The sequence below is a fragment of the Athene cunicularia genome, assembly GCF_003259725.1.
Source record: "Athene cunicularia isolate RWA chromosome Z unlocalized genomic scaffold, athCun1 chrZ_part1, whole genome shotgun sequence".
NCBI classification, from domain to species: Eukaryota; Metazoa; Chordata; class Aves; order Strigiformes; family Strigidae; genus Athene; species Athene cunicularia.
In genome coordinates, this window is record NW_020799142.1 from 27,002,885 (window position 1) to 27,017,556 (window position 14,672).

General features: G+C 47.6%; 1 protein-coding gene across 1 annotated transcript in view; it reads right to left on the reverse strand.

Annotated features, from left to right (window-relative positions):
* LOC113489662 (myogenesis-regulating glycosidase-like) overlaps positions 1-14,613 on the reverse strand; it is a 15,495-nt gene extending 882 nt beyond the window's left edge. Inside the window, exons 1-2 of the mRNA XM_026865598.1 lie at positions 14,608-14,613; positions 9,430-9,435 (exon numbers count right to left, since the gene is read on the reverse strand). The gene's annotated coding sequence lies outside the window, so the exon portion shown is untranslated. The remainder of the gene's footprint in view (positions 1-9,429; positions 9,436-14,607) is intronic.
* Between the last annotated feature and the right edge of the window lie 59 nt (positions 14,614-14,672).

The following is a 14,672-nucleotide window of genomic DNA, read 5'->3' on the forward strand; positions in this document are numbered from 1 at the left end:
TTTTTTTTTTTTTTTTTTTTTTTTTTTTTTTTTTTTTTTTTTTTTTTTTTTTTTTTTTTTTTTTTTTTTTAATATTAAACAACACATTAAACAAACAAACAAACAAACAAACATGGGGCCATCAGGACTCCAAAATCTCTGCAAGAATAAAGGATGTGTGGGAAGTAACTTATCTCCCAGACAATTTCTGCTTGAAATCCCTCAACTTCCACAGGGGCAGAAGATCAGTGGCAGGAAGATGGTACACAAGGGAGTCAGAGTTCCTAGGCCAAGCTGTCCTTTCCCCAGTGCCTTATGGGTTTTCCTCCCTCCTATGATGTGGCAGGGTGCTGCATTGGTACCCCAGCCCTGCCCCTCACAGAGGAGAGGTGAGATGTGGGTGGTCAGAGAGAAAAGCAAGCGCTGGCACTTCTGGAGGCAAAGCAGGATGAAATTAGGATTCCCAGGACAGATCTTGTCAGGGTAAGGGAGTCTCTGAAGCTGCTAACTCCTGCCCTTCAAGGCTTATGTCTCATGGAAGCATTAAACATCCACTGGCTTAGCAGACAGCCTGCTCAGAGTGATGAGAAGGGTCCTGCCAAAGGGTACACATAGGTGACCCAAAGCCCAGGTCCAACCTTTTCCTTGCTCCATCCATGGGGTTATGTCATCAGAGTGTTCCTTCCCCATGAATATTTAACCGGTCCTTGCAGAGCTCTGCTCCGGTGACCGGTGAGTACTTAATTAACTCACGCAAAGTGCAACTGCTTCCAAGCAAGGATGGGCTGAATGCTCCCATAGCACTCCAAAAGTCAGATGCCCCAGGGATGCAGGCACTGCTTTATCAGCCCAAATGGATCTGGCCTCATCAGTCCCCCAGCCCTTTCTCCGAAGTGAGCTGGGATTGCTCACGCCAAGGATCTAAGCAGCCCTTAGAATGCACAGATTAAACATTGACCTATCCAGCACCGTGACATGCAGAAAATGAGCTGGGACTTTAGACCCTCTTAAACAGGAGTTAAGCAAGGGTTCTGAGTGATGAAACACATGCCAGCCAGCTTGAAGGGCAGCTGCAACCCTAAACCCCTTTGTGCACCTACCCTCAGAGCCTCCTTTTTCCAGACCAAATCTATCCCCAGCAACTCCCTTGACCTCTTGATACATGTGGCACAAGTTTGTCAAGCCTCTGTTCAGGTCCAAGCTGTGTGGTCTCTTAATCCTTAGACTTTTGCCTTTCCAATGTGTTTACCTGCCTGCTGGTACACAGACAGCATCACTTGTCAAATAACCCATCTGGAAACAATTCTGTCTTTAAATAGCTTTCTATATTAAAATTCCTTTTATAACAGGTTATCAGACACTTAGGAGTTGCTATCAGGTTCTCAGAGGGAGAGTATACAACATGTTCTAGCAGAAAGCACCATAGGTAGCTGTACCATGGTCATAAACAATCTATTGCCCTGTCAAACTCTGCAAGAACTTATTAATCATTTACCAAGCCCTTTTAGACTGTTTCAAATGGGATCTTTTTAACAGAAAACACACCCAAAGCAGAAAGCAGTTCCCATCAGCTCTCATTTCCCATAGCAGCCTGGCACACACAGGCGTCTTATAGGGGATTTATTGCTAAAAGGGGCCCCAGGGAGATTTTCTCACCATTTTTTCTGCGTATAGATGACATGAGAAAAGAGGTAACTGCTATCGCTGCAGCCAAAGAGGAGGAGCAAGGGAGAGCCAAGGTTATCACATGAGCTGCCACAGATTAGCTACAAAGCCAAGAAGGCTTAACACAAGGGGGAAGTGGCTGGGGGATGGATGCAGAGGGTGAAGTGACATTGCCAAGTCTGCAGCTCATGTGGTGCATGCAGGGGCACCAGCATCCCTACCAGCAACACCCAGCACTTAGGGAGCACCTAAAGCAACCCAAGGAGGTGGCCGAGGAGGGATGCAGCCAGAGTTCCTTCTGCAAAGTGGTGCAGGATCCTGCTCCTCCTGGGAGAAAAGCGCCCTTGTGTCCCAAAGCAGGGAGGATATTAGCCACAGCTCTGTGTGTACCCCTCACCCCAGCTCTGGGCTTTGAACAATTCCTGATAGCTCTAGCACGGGCAACAGTGATGGCTGGCCTCACCGCCTCGACCCTTGGCCCCTGGGGATCTTGCCTGGGTCCTTGGGCTGAAACAGCAGTTTGGTTCATATTAACCCTACACCAGAAAGAAGCAGAGTCCAACCTGCCAGGAGGCTTGTGGCTGTATCCTGCAGGGATGTACCAGCGGCATGGAGAGACCAGCTCACTCATACCAGACTGCTCTGTGCAGGCTTATTTCTGGCAGCCATGCTGATCTGGGGGTCTCCACACCGCTCTCCGTTGCTCCTGATGCCTGGAGGATTTTTTAGCTCATCTCAGCATGAAGGTGGCTGTACAGACTCTGCTTGGCTTGTGCCTGTACAAAGTGCTGCTTGCAAAGCTGGTAATCCCATGCAAGACGACTGACAGTGCTGTAAGCCCCCTGGAGCCATGCAAATCCAGCTCAGGTCTAGAGCAGAAATATTACCTTCTTTTTTTTCCTTATCCAGAGTATCCAAGTCTCTCGCTACTGGGAATAAAGGGGAGTTTAGTGCACAGGTCTTTCAGTCCTAGTTACTATAGAAGCAGGCAGTGGAAAGTCCTACATCTGTTCTATTATACAAACTCCTCCTTCACAAGCTAGCAGAAAAAAAAAAAAAAAAAAAAAAAAAAAAAAAAAAAAAAAAAAAGGCCAAACTTGCAAAATCAACTTTTTCCCCATTTCAGGGCTCTCTTACTCCAGAGCCCGCACACAGTATCCGTGCGCTGCTGCTCCAAGCTGTACGTAGTGGCCACAGCATCCTGCTGCACGCCGAGAGCCGCTGTGCTCGAATCCTTGGGCAGCAGCTCCATCTGCCGAGCCAGTGGCCCAGGATGAAACTCAGGGAGTGTTGCCAGGATTGTCCCACGGCTGTGTGGTGACTGGTCATCGGGCACCATCCCCTGGGCAGCACAGAGCCCGTCAGACCCTGTTGCATCAGGATCAGTGCTTGTGAAAACCAGAGAGTTTCTGAGGTGCGTTCCCTTGATAAAGAAGCAAACCAAGCAAAGAGTGATAAGCAAAGCAACAGGCAAGGTGAAAAAAGGTCATGTGCTGCAGCTGTAATCATGTGAGCAGGCTGGGGCACAGTGGAAATATAGGAAAATGGGGGGCGGGAAAAAAAGGGTGCTCTCAGGCTGCTCTGAATGAAGTCAGTGAGCTGGGCTTATGCCAGGTGAAGGAATAAGCCTGGAAGCGACCTGGTTTTGAGCTGGGCTTTCTCCCACTTAGGCTCAGACCCCTTGGCTTGCCTCACCACTTACCCAGCTTTGACCAGTGCAATGAAATCCCATCTTCAAAGCAGATGTTGGTGGAGGAATCAGTCATGATTCGTGCCAGCCAGCAGCCAGATGGATGTGATAGGGGTCTTACTACTGAAACTCAACCTGGTCATAGGTAAGAGAGACTTCCCTGTTTTTTCAGAAATCACCCCACATGGCTGAAGCTGAGCCTTTCACAAGCACTTTGAACCAGGCACCCAGAAGGAAGAACCTGCAAAAGGCCAGACAGCTGAACAGAAAGCTATTGAGCATTTGCACTTTGCCTGAAGGAGGTTACCCAGGGAGAGGGGAAGATTTCATCCATAAAATACTGAACAACCAGAGAGCCCCCCGCCAGAGACTCAGCCCTCCTCACCCCAGACACCCAGTGCAGGTTTTGCCATTCCTGTCCTGGGGTGGCACTGAGGGTACAGGACTGAGATCAGATTTTAAGATGCCTGCTGATGTCCCCAGTGTCATACAGAGTCTTGCTGGCTCCAAGGCTGGAGTGAAAGCCTAATGGATGGCTGTGCTTTTCCTGAGCATCCTATGGATTTTAAGCTGGTGCAATAGTTGTCTCCACTTGCTCTCCCAGCTGCTGTGTTGCCAGAAAGCAGTGCCTGTCCCACACCAGACAGGGCTGCATTTGGGTGTTTGGCAAGTGATCCTTGTGTTTGAAGATGTTGTACTATGTCCCCATCAGGAGATGAAGTTTCACTTGATCATCACTTCACTCTCATTAAATTCACCATGAGCTGCAAAATGTTGAGAAAAAGCAATACTCTCATCAAACTGACAATGGATCCAAGAACAAGGCTGCTCCATGGGTCTCGGGTCAGCAAGTAACCGATGTGGAAATTCCATGACTGAGAGCCAGCAATTACAGGACTATCCTGTTCCACATGGGAGAGACCACAGCTGGAAAGTAGCTTGATCTCTCCTAGGAGCAGCCCTGGAAAAGCTGTGGGAACAATCTGAAGAAAGCAACCCTATGTATGAGGCTACATAATGACATAAGCAAGCCAGTGCATCGCAGAAGAATACTTTCCTGCATATATAAGAAATAAGGCTAAAGTGGTGTTCTGAAAACCTAAAAATCTCAGTGTCTGATGCTCAACTGATTCATTTTGGTCTGTGCTGACACATCACTTTGACCAATTTTCTTCAGGGTTTAAGTATGGCATCAGTTTCTGGGTTAGGCTCTCCTCAGTCCAGGTGCTAGTAGGGAGTTCAGTGCCAGCCTGAAAGTCCTGTATCTCATTAAGGGATTGCTAAAGCCAGGAAAAAAAAAAAAAGGATTTGCCTTTGAATGCAGTGTTAAGTTTCATCTCTGGATGGAGCAGATCTCCAGTTGAAGCATGTCTCCAGATGGAGCAGACCTCCGGTCTGGTGCTCCATGGCAGGGTGATGGGCAGCAAGGAGAGCAGCTGGATTCTGTGCTGTGGCATCCCTTGTCACACTCAATGCCAGCCAGGGGACAGCTGAGCAGAGATGCTTCAAGACATCACATTGAAAGGGGAGCCCCAGCACATGCCCTTTAGAAGAAAAGTTGAATCTGAGCTGCTCATCACACAGAGGCAGGAGATCTGCTAAACATACTGGGATTGGGAAATCCTGAGTGGAAAATGGCAGGAAAAGAGTAGGGGACACACTTACTATTCTCTAAGTTTTCCCTCAGCATCCTCTGTGAGTCTCTGCTGGATTCAGGCCTGGGGATAGGCTGACCCTGCATGGTCCTTCCCACACTAACACTGCAGCAAAGACCCCTGGCAGCTGCCCACCTGGCAGGAGGAGGACACCTTCCTTGCACATAAGGGAAAGGATTTCTGAGTGTTAAAAAGCAACTGTGATCCAGAGGATTGAGAGAAAACTGGAATTCAGTATCTCAGAGACAGACTTCATGGCTTTGGGCAGATCACAGTCTCTACATGCCTCAGTTTCCCTTGTGTGAAATGGATGGCAGGGCCTGGAGGAGAAACACAGGAGATGTATCACCTCCCAGGGTCAGAGCAATCGCAGGATCCATGGTAAAAGAGCACAGTGACCTTTTCACACAGATATTTGCTGTGATGCTCTGCATCTGAAGGGGAGACAATTCTACCCTGAGCTCTTACCTCTCCTCCTTCTCCTGTGGGAGAGAGACACTCACTCAGTAAACATGGTGGAGAGTGTTTGCACTTTCAACCCCAGTCATGTGGAGAAGAGCTTAACATATGTGCTTTTCAAAATTAAAAATGCTTGGTATTTAGTGCAACTTGACATGTTCCCATGGGGAAAAGAAACCAGTAGTCCCAAAGAAACCAGTTCTGTAGTATTCTTCTTGAGTACAGTGCTATGAGCAAGCAGGAACAACCTCGCCAGGGCAAGAACTTACCCCAACCTTCCCTTTTGTTTGGCCATAGCATATCCCTCACCGGATCTACATCTGCCTAGGAAGAAGCTGGTCTGGTTTGAAGCCAGATCCCCCCTCTGAGAGGGGAAAAGCTGGCAGCCATCATCTCAGAGGGGAAAAGAGGGAAGTGCACGTTTTCAAGGCTCTGACCCAACCCCATGACCTTGCACCCATGCCAATGTTGTGCTGTCTTAATTTGACAGCTTGACCACTAAATGAAGCAGCTCCCAGCTCTCCAAGCAACCCTTGGTCTCATGGACAGAGCTGGAAGATGTGACACTGGTAACATCCAGGACTGGATCCCAAAAGTAAAAGTGAAGCCATCACTTTTATGTGTTTTTGTGCAAAAGGATTAATGATGTATCTGGGTGAGAATGACCCCAGCAAGCAGGTGGGACAGAACAGTGCAGAGAAGATGTGACTGCATGGGAGCATCTCGTTATCGAACTTATAACTGTCTTCTCCTGATGATATTTCATTCAACAGCCTTTGCTGCTGTCCTTGGGGAGGGGTGTGTGGTTTTCCCCCTATGCACAGTCCAAACTGATACATGAAAATTCAAACTCAGCTGAAGGAATCCTCAGAGCAAGCATTAGGGCAGACCCACAGTGGGACCCTGCTCCCCAGCCAGATGCTCAGCTCCCCCTTCCATCACCCTCCGGCTCCAGGACCCTGGCAGATGGTTTTATCTCCACCATGACCTACAACGGTGCTTAAACTCATGTCAGTGGGAATAATTCTTCCCAAAGGAAAAACCACCCTGTGACGGCACGTCCGAGTGCAAGGTTCCAGCAGGCACATCCCACGCCCCTCCCAGCACTCCTGCCCAACTTTGCCTTTTCTTGCCAGGCCAGCCCCGCATCCTCCTCTGCTCCCAGCCCTGGCGAAGGCAGCCCGCCAGCCTGCTTAGCATTCGGCTCTCACTGCTGGGAGCAACCGCGTCTGCTAAAGAGCTGAGCTCAGCGGCTCCGAGCATCTTCGTCCAGTGTTCCCCCCATCCTGGCTCGTCATATGATTTCTCCTAAGGGATAACTGCTGAGCGGGACCACATCTCCAAGCTGATCCTTTGCTGATAAGACAGCTGCCAAGTCTCCAGCACTAAGACAAAAGAGTTTTTCTCTTCCCAGCAGGTTTTTCTGCTGTGAATGACAGAGGAAGGGGGAAAAGCAAGCTGCCTGGCAATCCTTGTGGGCAAGAGGCTTTGGGGGCTTCTTCCCCCCCGCTGTGGTGGCAGACCATGGAGCTTTTCAGGCTGAGCCTGGGCTGTATTTGCCTCCTTCCTTGGCTTGAGGGTAAGTTTCTCCTCCTTTGGGGTAGCTGGAAAGTGGGAAGTGAACAGCCTCCCAGGTTTTAATCTGCTTTCCAGCCAAGTGCTGCTTGGGCTGCAAAGCTCTTAACCTACCAGCTGTAAAACAAGTGCCAGTGGGCACATTTCAAGGCAGCATTCAAAATGGGATTAAATGGAGGGGAACAGGAGAGTGAAGGACAGGCTGGCAAGGTGCTGGGATGGTTTGGCCAGGGACACTGTGGCATCATGCTGTTTGCTTTTATAAAGTGCTTTTAAACTGCTAAGAGTAGCGGATGAATAATCCTGCTCTGGGGGTGAGTCAGGCACTAAGTGAACTCCTGAGCACTTTGTTTGCTCCTGGCCTCAGCTGCTCCTTCACAGCAGAAGTGAGTGGGCTCAGAGCATGCTGGCAGCATGAGAGAGGGTGGTGGAAGGACAGAAGGACCTCGTTGCATTAGTCTTGTTCCTGTGGCACTCAGCGGGGAGTGGGATATGCTGGGGAGCTGCAGAGTCTTCACTGCTAATCTCTGTGGAGCAAACTTGGTAGTGGCTCATGTTAACTTTCAACTGCTTGTTGAGGTCGCCCAAATCCTGTATCCTGCCCATACACAGCATTATTTTGAACCCAAGCAGCCTTATTTTTGACATGCATGGGTAGATGCAGGAAGCAGAAGTCCTGCCGAGCATCATCGTGCAGAGCCAGAGAGGTGCTACCCAGGAACAGCTACCTGGGAGCAGTGCTGCCCGTGGTCTCACCCATCCCACCACAGGCAGTGGGCAGCATCATTTTCTCTAAAAATGGATGAAGCCCCTGAGCTAATTCCCTTTTTTTTTTTTTTTTTTTCTCCCATTGTGTCTGAGATGCCAGGTTGAAAAGGATTCATTGCAATAGATCCCTGAAGTGCTTCAAGGCTCATTCCATCCCTGAAACTGCAAGGACAGCCCTGCAGTTTTACAGGTTACCAGCTCAGAGTTTTTCAAGCTCCCTAGACCAGAGGACTACGACTATTTGGGCTGCACATCTAGGGTGCTTCTTTCTTAAAGACAAACTTCAGACTGGCAGCTCTGACCAGCTATTTTCCATTCCCTGCTCCACAGCCTCTAAGCACATGTTCCCTAGGCTGCTTTGAGCAGCTAGCCCTCAGTTTGCTCTGCAGCCAGCTCAAAGGAGAGGTTTGTACTCCTACAGATTTGACTTTTGCTCCATCTACTGCTGGGTTTTGCACCCCAAATCTTGCCAATTAAAGTAAACACAGTGAATTACATCTTTCTGGTTTTAAAGCCCCAGGCTGAAGGTATGTCACTATGCTAGTTAGAGGTAAGGACATGTGCATCTTTTAAAAGTCACAGGAGATTTGGTTAGGACCTGGAGGTGATACTGTGGTGGGTTGCCTTCAGGGTCTTGCTCTTTCACTCTAATACAGTTCTTGTCCAGTGTTAGAAGAAAGTGGTTTTTACTGCTGCCACACAACAGGAGCCCCATGGCTGTTTTATTAGTAAATGAAGGAGGATCACAGGACATTTCTTTCCCTTTCCAGCAAAATGCTTCTGGTGTAATTGCATGATCAGTCACTGCATTTCAGCTAGACCACTAATAAAACCACAACAAGTTTGCAAGAAAAGAATTTATCTTCCCAATACCCAGCAATGCCCAAAGCAAGCTCAAAGAGCAGAGAGCAAACGTTTTCTTGCCTGGGGCTGATGTCCCCCTGCAGCAAGCTCTCCCCACCCCATTCTGCCTGGGGCAACTGAGAGGTTCTTGCTCTTGACAGACCTTAGAGGGTTCGGTTTTCTGCTGGAAACGAATTCCTGGAATTGCCTAAAATGTGGTTTCTTTGGAAAGTCCCTGCAGGCAAAGAAGGAGATTTCTTAAGTCAAGCCCAACAGTAACCCAGTGAGGCACAGTGGGTGGTGGGAAGTCGGGTACCATCAGAATCTGTACATATACAAGCAAAAAGAAAACTGCTGAAATAATACTGCATTTAACACTGGCTCTCAATTCTCACACACTAAGTGTGAGTCTGGTGATGGCTCTGCTTGGCATCCTGGTCCAATCTCGTATCCCCATGGCCACTCTCCTCCCCGTCAAGCCCACGTGCAGTGCCGGCTGCTCCTTGACTACTTGTGCCCTGCTTCTCCTAAAGCTGCCCTAATCTTGCATTGAAGAGACAGAAAGGCCAATCTTATCTGATACTTCTCCTCCCCCATATAATTTTCCATCCTCTCACTATTTTCTGCTTGGGGGATTTCCTGACTCTGGTGTGTTTAAATCTTCAGCAGCTATCAGATCTTCTCCCTTGGCTTGTGCAGGCTCTCCCTAGCAGCATGGCTGTTGGGGTGCAGAGCCACCTCCTGCATGCTGTGAGCCTTCCCTTGGCACTCCTTGTCCCATCTGGGATCAGTCCTTGACCAGTCAGCCCCTGCGTATCTTTTCCAGACTTTTGGATTTTATAGATGTCCATCATATCCCCCTGGGGACTGGTTTTCCCCACAGGCATCAGTTTCATGTTGACTTCACCAACCTCCCCTGCTTCCCATCATGTGTTTTTCCATGCCAAAACCTTCCTTCTTTTCCTGTGGGTGCTCTGCTCCCTGGGAGGCCTTTGCTGAGATACTTGGTCAAAAGTGGACCTTGTAGTAACATGGAAAACTATGAAGCCTTGTTGGTCAGCAAAGGTGAGCTATTCTTAAGAAAGCAGAAATGGTTGGGAAAAAAACACAGCCCAATGTGGTTGCTAGAATCAACAGCTGGGAACTAGTCTTGGAGAGACATGTGACTAGAAAATAATCTGAGTGCAGACCAAGTATTTGCAATCAGGTACTTGCACTGGCAAGCCATTCGCTAGCTAATTACTGACAGTTACAAGAAGGCTTTGTTGACTTCTCTGTATAAATGACATGAGAAATAAGAGACGATTTGCTGCCCGAAGTGATGAAAACCGTGCTCCCATAAACCCAGAGCTCCTAGTTGCCAGGTAGCTGCTTACCCAGCTCCAGTTCTGCCTGTTCTGCCGGGCCCGATGGGCAGATGCCTGTTTCCTCACCCACAGGGACTCACCAGGCTCCATCTGCCATCATCCTCTCCATAGGTAGATTGGCCACATCTGCTGACCTCTCACAGGCATTTGCATCTCTAAGTTTTACATCCGAGTAAACACAGTCATAGGCTGAGGGAGGACCAGGGCAAAATAAAGCTAATGTTGGTTATAGTCAGCAGTCTGTTTTGCAAAAAAATACCTATTCGCACCTCCTGTCATGCTGCTCTTGGGCATACATTCAGGCAAAATAGACAACAGAGTGCAAATCTCTCTGATTCCTTGTGCATATCTGGACATTCTGTCTTTGACCAAACACATCTGGGTCACCACATCCCTCCTATGAGAGAAAGTGCCTTACAGCTGTTTTTCCTTTCTTCATCCCATGGCCCTGGGCTGTTCTGCACAGGCAGCAGGGAGGGGCTTGCTCTCTTGAATGGAGGGAGATCTTTGCACAAGGAGTTACTGCTGGACTGCATTCAAGTCTGCTCCTGCTCACTTATTCAGGGCCTTGTTTGTTGATACCTGAAGCATCTCAAGATGCTTGCTTCAGTTAGATTCCATGTAATGTTCCTAAAGGGATCACACAAGGCAATGTCTTGCACTGAGCTCCATCTGCACAGGGAACCCTCCTGTCTTAAATGGGAGCTTCCCTCTTCTGCTACTGCATCATCTCATTTCCATCTGGTCCTGGCTCTCTGCAGGAGGTGGAAACAGCCTGCCGGCCCCAGGGCAGCTCAGAAACAGCTTCCCCTCCTGTTTAGAATTGACATTATGGCAGGAAATCATAATTTTAGGCTATCGCAATGAATTATGCTCACTGATATGGCTAGTCACATGGAAGTCCCTTCTGCCTTCATCCAACGTCTCCCTGGTTTTGTAGATGTGTTACAAAAACCCCACTCTACATTTAGTCCTGAATTTGCATCCTGGTAAGTGATCTGGATAGAAAATGTGGTAGTTCTGCTTTACCAGCACAAGGCCCAGCAGTGAGGAGAGGATGTCAGGGGTGGTTAGACTCTGTGCTTTCCTGAAGGGAGAAGGTCCCACGATTAGTAGCAGGGTAGGGAGTGGTGGTGCCCCCATCACCACAGTGTCTGAGCAGTTAAAAATGGCTTTCCCTACATTCTCTAGTTAAATTTCTCTTCTTTTGGGCTGAGGCCATTTCTGGTAGGATCTGGAGTCCCTCATAGCTGCTTTTAGAGCTAGGGCAGAGACCAAGATTTCTGGCAGGACAACTTGAGAGTATGGGAGTATTCCAAAGCTTCTTCCCATCTGAACCTGATGCCCTCTGAACTGCTGTAATACTCCAACAAGACAAGGGGACCCTAAATCCTGGGAGAACTAATATTCACAGGGAGTTTTGCAAGGAGGCAAACATATGTAATGTATATGAGCACAGTGAGGGTCAGTCTCCATGGGTGCATGCTCCATAGAGAGGATACGATCTACTGCAGCAGTGAACAGTGGAGGAAGATTAACCTGAGCAGGAAACTCTCTGGCTTGTTTCACCATAACTCAGGCTGTGGCACTGCTGGCTCCAAGTTTTCTCAGCCACAGTGCCTGTGCCCCTAGTGCTGTGCTCATTTGGGGTGGAAGCAGCAGAGACAGCTTGGAGACATTTCTCCAAGCCACTGTTGCCACTGCCTGGGTGACTTGGGATGACCTGCTGTCAGATGGTGGTACCCAAGAAGAGCCACATTTGGGAGCCTTTCTGAGCTGTGGGATGGCCTCATGAAGCAGTACCTAAAAGGTGCCGTGGCTGCCACAGATGGATGCCAGTCTTCCAGGACAGGTAGAGGCAGGAAAAGGTAAATTCCTGACTGTGACTCAGCAGTCATCTTCTCCCTACAGAAAACACCCATTTGGCAAGAGAAATTGAGTTAATTGAAGGATTTTTACAAGAGTCAGGAACCCCACCAGGGACAGCAAAAGAGGCCAAAACAAATGCTGAGGTTCCCAAGTGACCTGGAGTGTTCTGGGAAGCTGTGCTTGCTCAGCTCTGACTTACCCTTTCCCTCCAGAGAGCCCTTAGAGGGAGCAACCCATCCCCAAATGGTTTGCAAGTGGATTTGATCAAGACATCACAGGCACTGCTTAGAAACAGCAAAAACTTTCCCAGCCAGACTGGGATCACTGGTAACCAAGGTTTTGCTGGTGGCATTACCTTAATTAGGAACACTGCATGGTTTTTTCTCCTAATCCTGCAAGGAACAGCATGTCCCAAGGGTGTCCATGCTGCAGAGAAGCAGGAGCGGGAGCCGTATTTGCTTGCTTTTCTTGTAAGCAGACAGAGTGGCAGTATCATAGGACAAATGAGCTGACATCAACTGCCTTTGCTAGAAATTGTTTATTTTGTTCCTAAAAATATGAAGAGGCCAAAATGTTCAAGCACGAGCAGCTCAAAGTAGGCATCTACTCAGGCTCTATGGGTAAAGCTGGCATTTTCCGAAGACACAGAGTCCCATCCCCAATGAGTACACTGGGTGCTCTGCTTACTCCAGGTTAACATTCCCAAAATGTTAGGGCTGATGGCCTTATTTGCTGGGCTGCTGGACAGTGGGACTTGGCAATGTTGGGGAGAAAAAGGTCATTTTCCCTCTTGAATAAGGATTCTTGGTGCCTGATGTGTATCCCAAGGTAATTATATTCCAGTGTCCACTGTACACAGGCTCACATCTTGGCTGGCAAGGATCACATGAAACACCACAAGAAAAATCCCACTGTTGGTAGCCAGCTTTACAGGTAGCTCAGTGTCACTGTAGGTAGAGACCACACTTGGACCACCACAGTTCAGAGGAGAAGAATTATGGCCCTAGGTTTGCTGCCACCCTCCCATGTAATGTTGAACCTAGCTAGACCGCTGTTCCCCAGCTGTAAAAATGGTAGTTATACTTTTGGACCTCAGCTATGGCATGAAGATAAAAATCTATCAATAACTTGGTTGTCATATGCTACTGAGGAGCTGTACAAATCTCAAAGGAAAGTTGCATTGTTAAGGTTCCTCAGATCAAGTGTAATTCCGTTGGCAGATGGGCTGCCCTGAACCTTCAGCGGAGTGAGTCTCTGCAATGTGAGGCCTGAATAAAACCAAGAAAGCTAGTAGAAAGGGTCAGCTCAAAAGTGCACAAGGCTGGTAGATAACATGGGGGCACATGATGCTTGCTGCTAACATTCAGGTAACACAGTGATTCTTTAGAGGGGAATGTATACCACCAGGGACTCTACACAAAGAACAAAACACAACTCTGCTGGCTGGGTTAAACAGCAATCCTCTTCAAAATTTTTTAACAAATGAAACTTTCAAAAGGACAATCATTGCCAAGTAAAGAAAAATAAAAAAAACCAAAACAAAATGAAACCCAAATAACAGAGAAGCTGGCATGTTTAATAACAAAACCCATTAAAAAAAAAAAAGAGGAAAATATTTAGAGGAGCAACCTAGAGATAGCATAAACTACTAACTGAAATTTTCTAACATATCTGAAGTAGGAAGTCAGTGGGGGTAAGAAGGCCAATAACTAACTGACCTAAATGTAAGGACAACCAAAGCAGGGTAGGGTTGAAAGGCTGGGTGGATTATTGATGTGTTCACTTCAGGCATGGTCAATGAGGTCCTCACACTCTGCAGTCTGAAGACTGTAATCAAACAAAATTGTCAACAGATAAAATTTTAGGGGAAAAAAAAAAGATAAATAATCTGTGGAAAGTGAGCAGCCCAGATGGCGTTCACACTGAGCTACAGGAAAGTAAAGGTGACTTTTTTTTAAACTTCTAAGAAGTATGTAAACTATTACCTAAAGCAGCCTCAGCACCAAAGGACTGCATTATATCAATTATGTTCATCTTAAGAGGGATCATTGCACAGCCTGGGGAAACACAGGTCACTTGGTCTGATTTTGACATCAGGCAAGTCAGTAGAAACAAAGAACAGAATTTTCAGACCCTCATATAAATGCAAGAAAAGTCAGCACAGCTTTTGTAGTGGGAATGCCCGACACCCACGATGGCATCAGTGAGCACATAAACGCGGTGAGCTGATCTAGACCTTGTGCTTGCATTTGCAACAGGCTTTTGGTAAGATTCTTTCACCAAGGCCCTTGAGAAACTCCATTTTGATGGAGTAAGAGAGAGACTTAGCCCACAGGCTGAAACAAAGAGGTGGAATAAGTTGGCAAATGGTGACAGCAGAGTGAAGGTATCAGCAGATGCCAATAAAGATCAAAAGGGGTGAATAATGAAGTAATTAAGTTTGGTGGCACAAAGTTATTAAGAATAATCAAAATTGAAGTTGACTGGGCAGAGCTACAGAAGGAGCTCATGGTACTTGTTGAGGAACAAATTAGTTTTTGAATTTAAGAGTTGAAAAATACCATACAGTGTACATGGGCAAAACAATTTTAACCATAAATACCTAGCGATGCTCTCTTAACGAGCTGTTACATTTTAGGAAGGAGGCACTGGCATCCTTGCTCTCTTGAGTGAACTCTTTACTGATTCTTACCCTCTTCCCCTATTAGCAAATGTTAATGCCCAGTGCTAGAGACAGGATGCTGGGCTCAGCTGATATTTAATCTGACCCAGCACAGTTCTCATGTTCCCCTGTTCCATGCT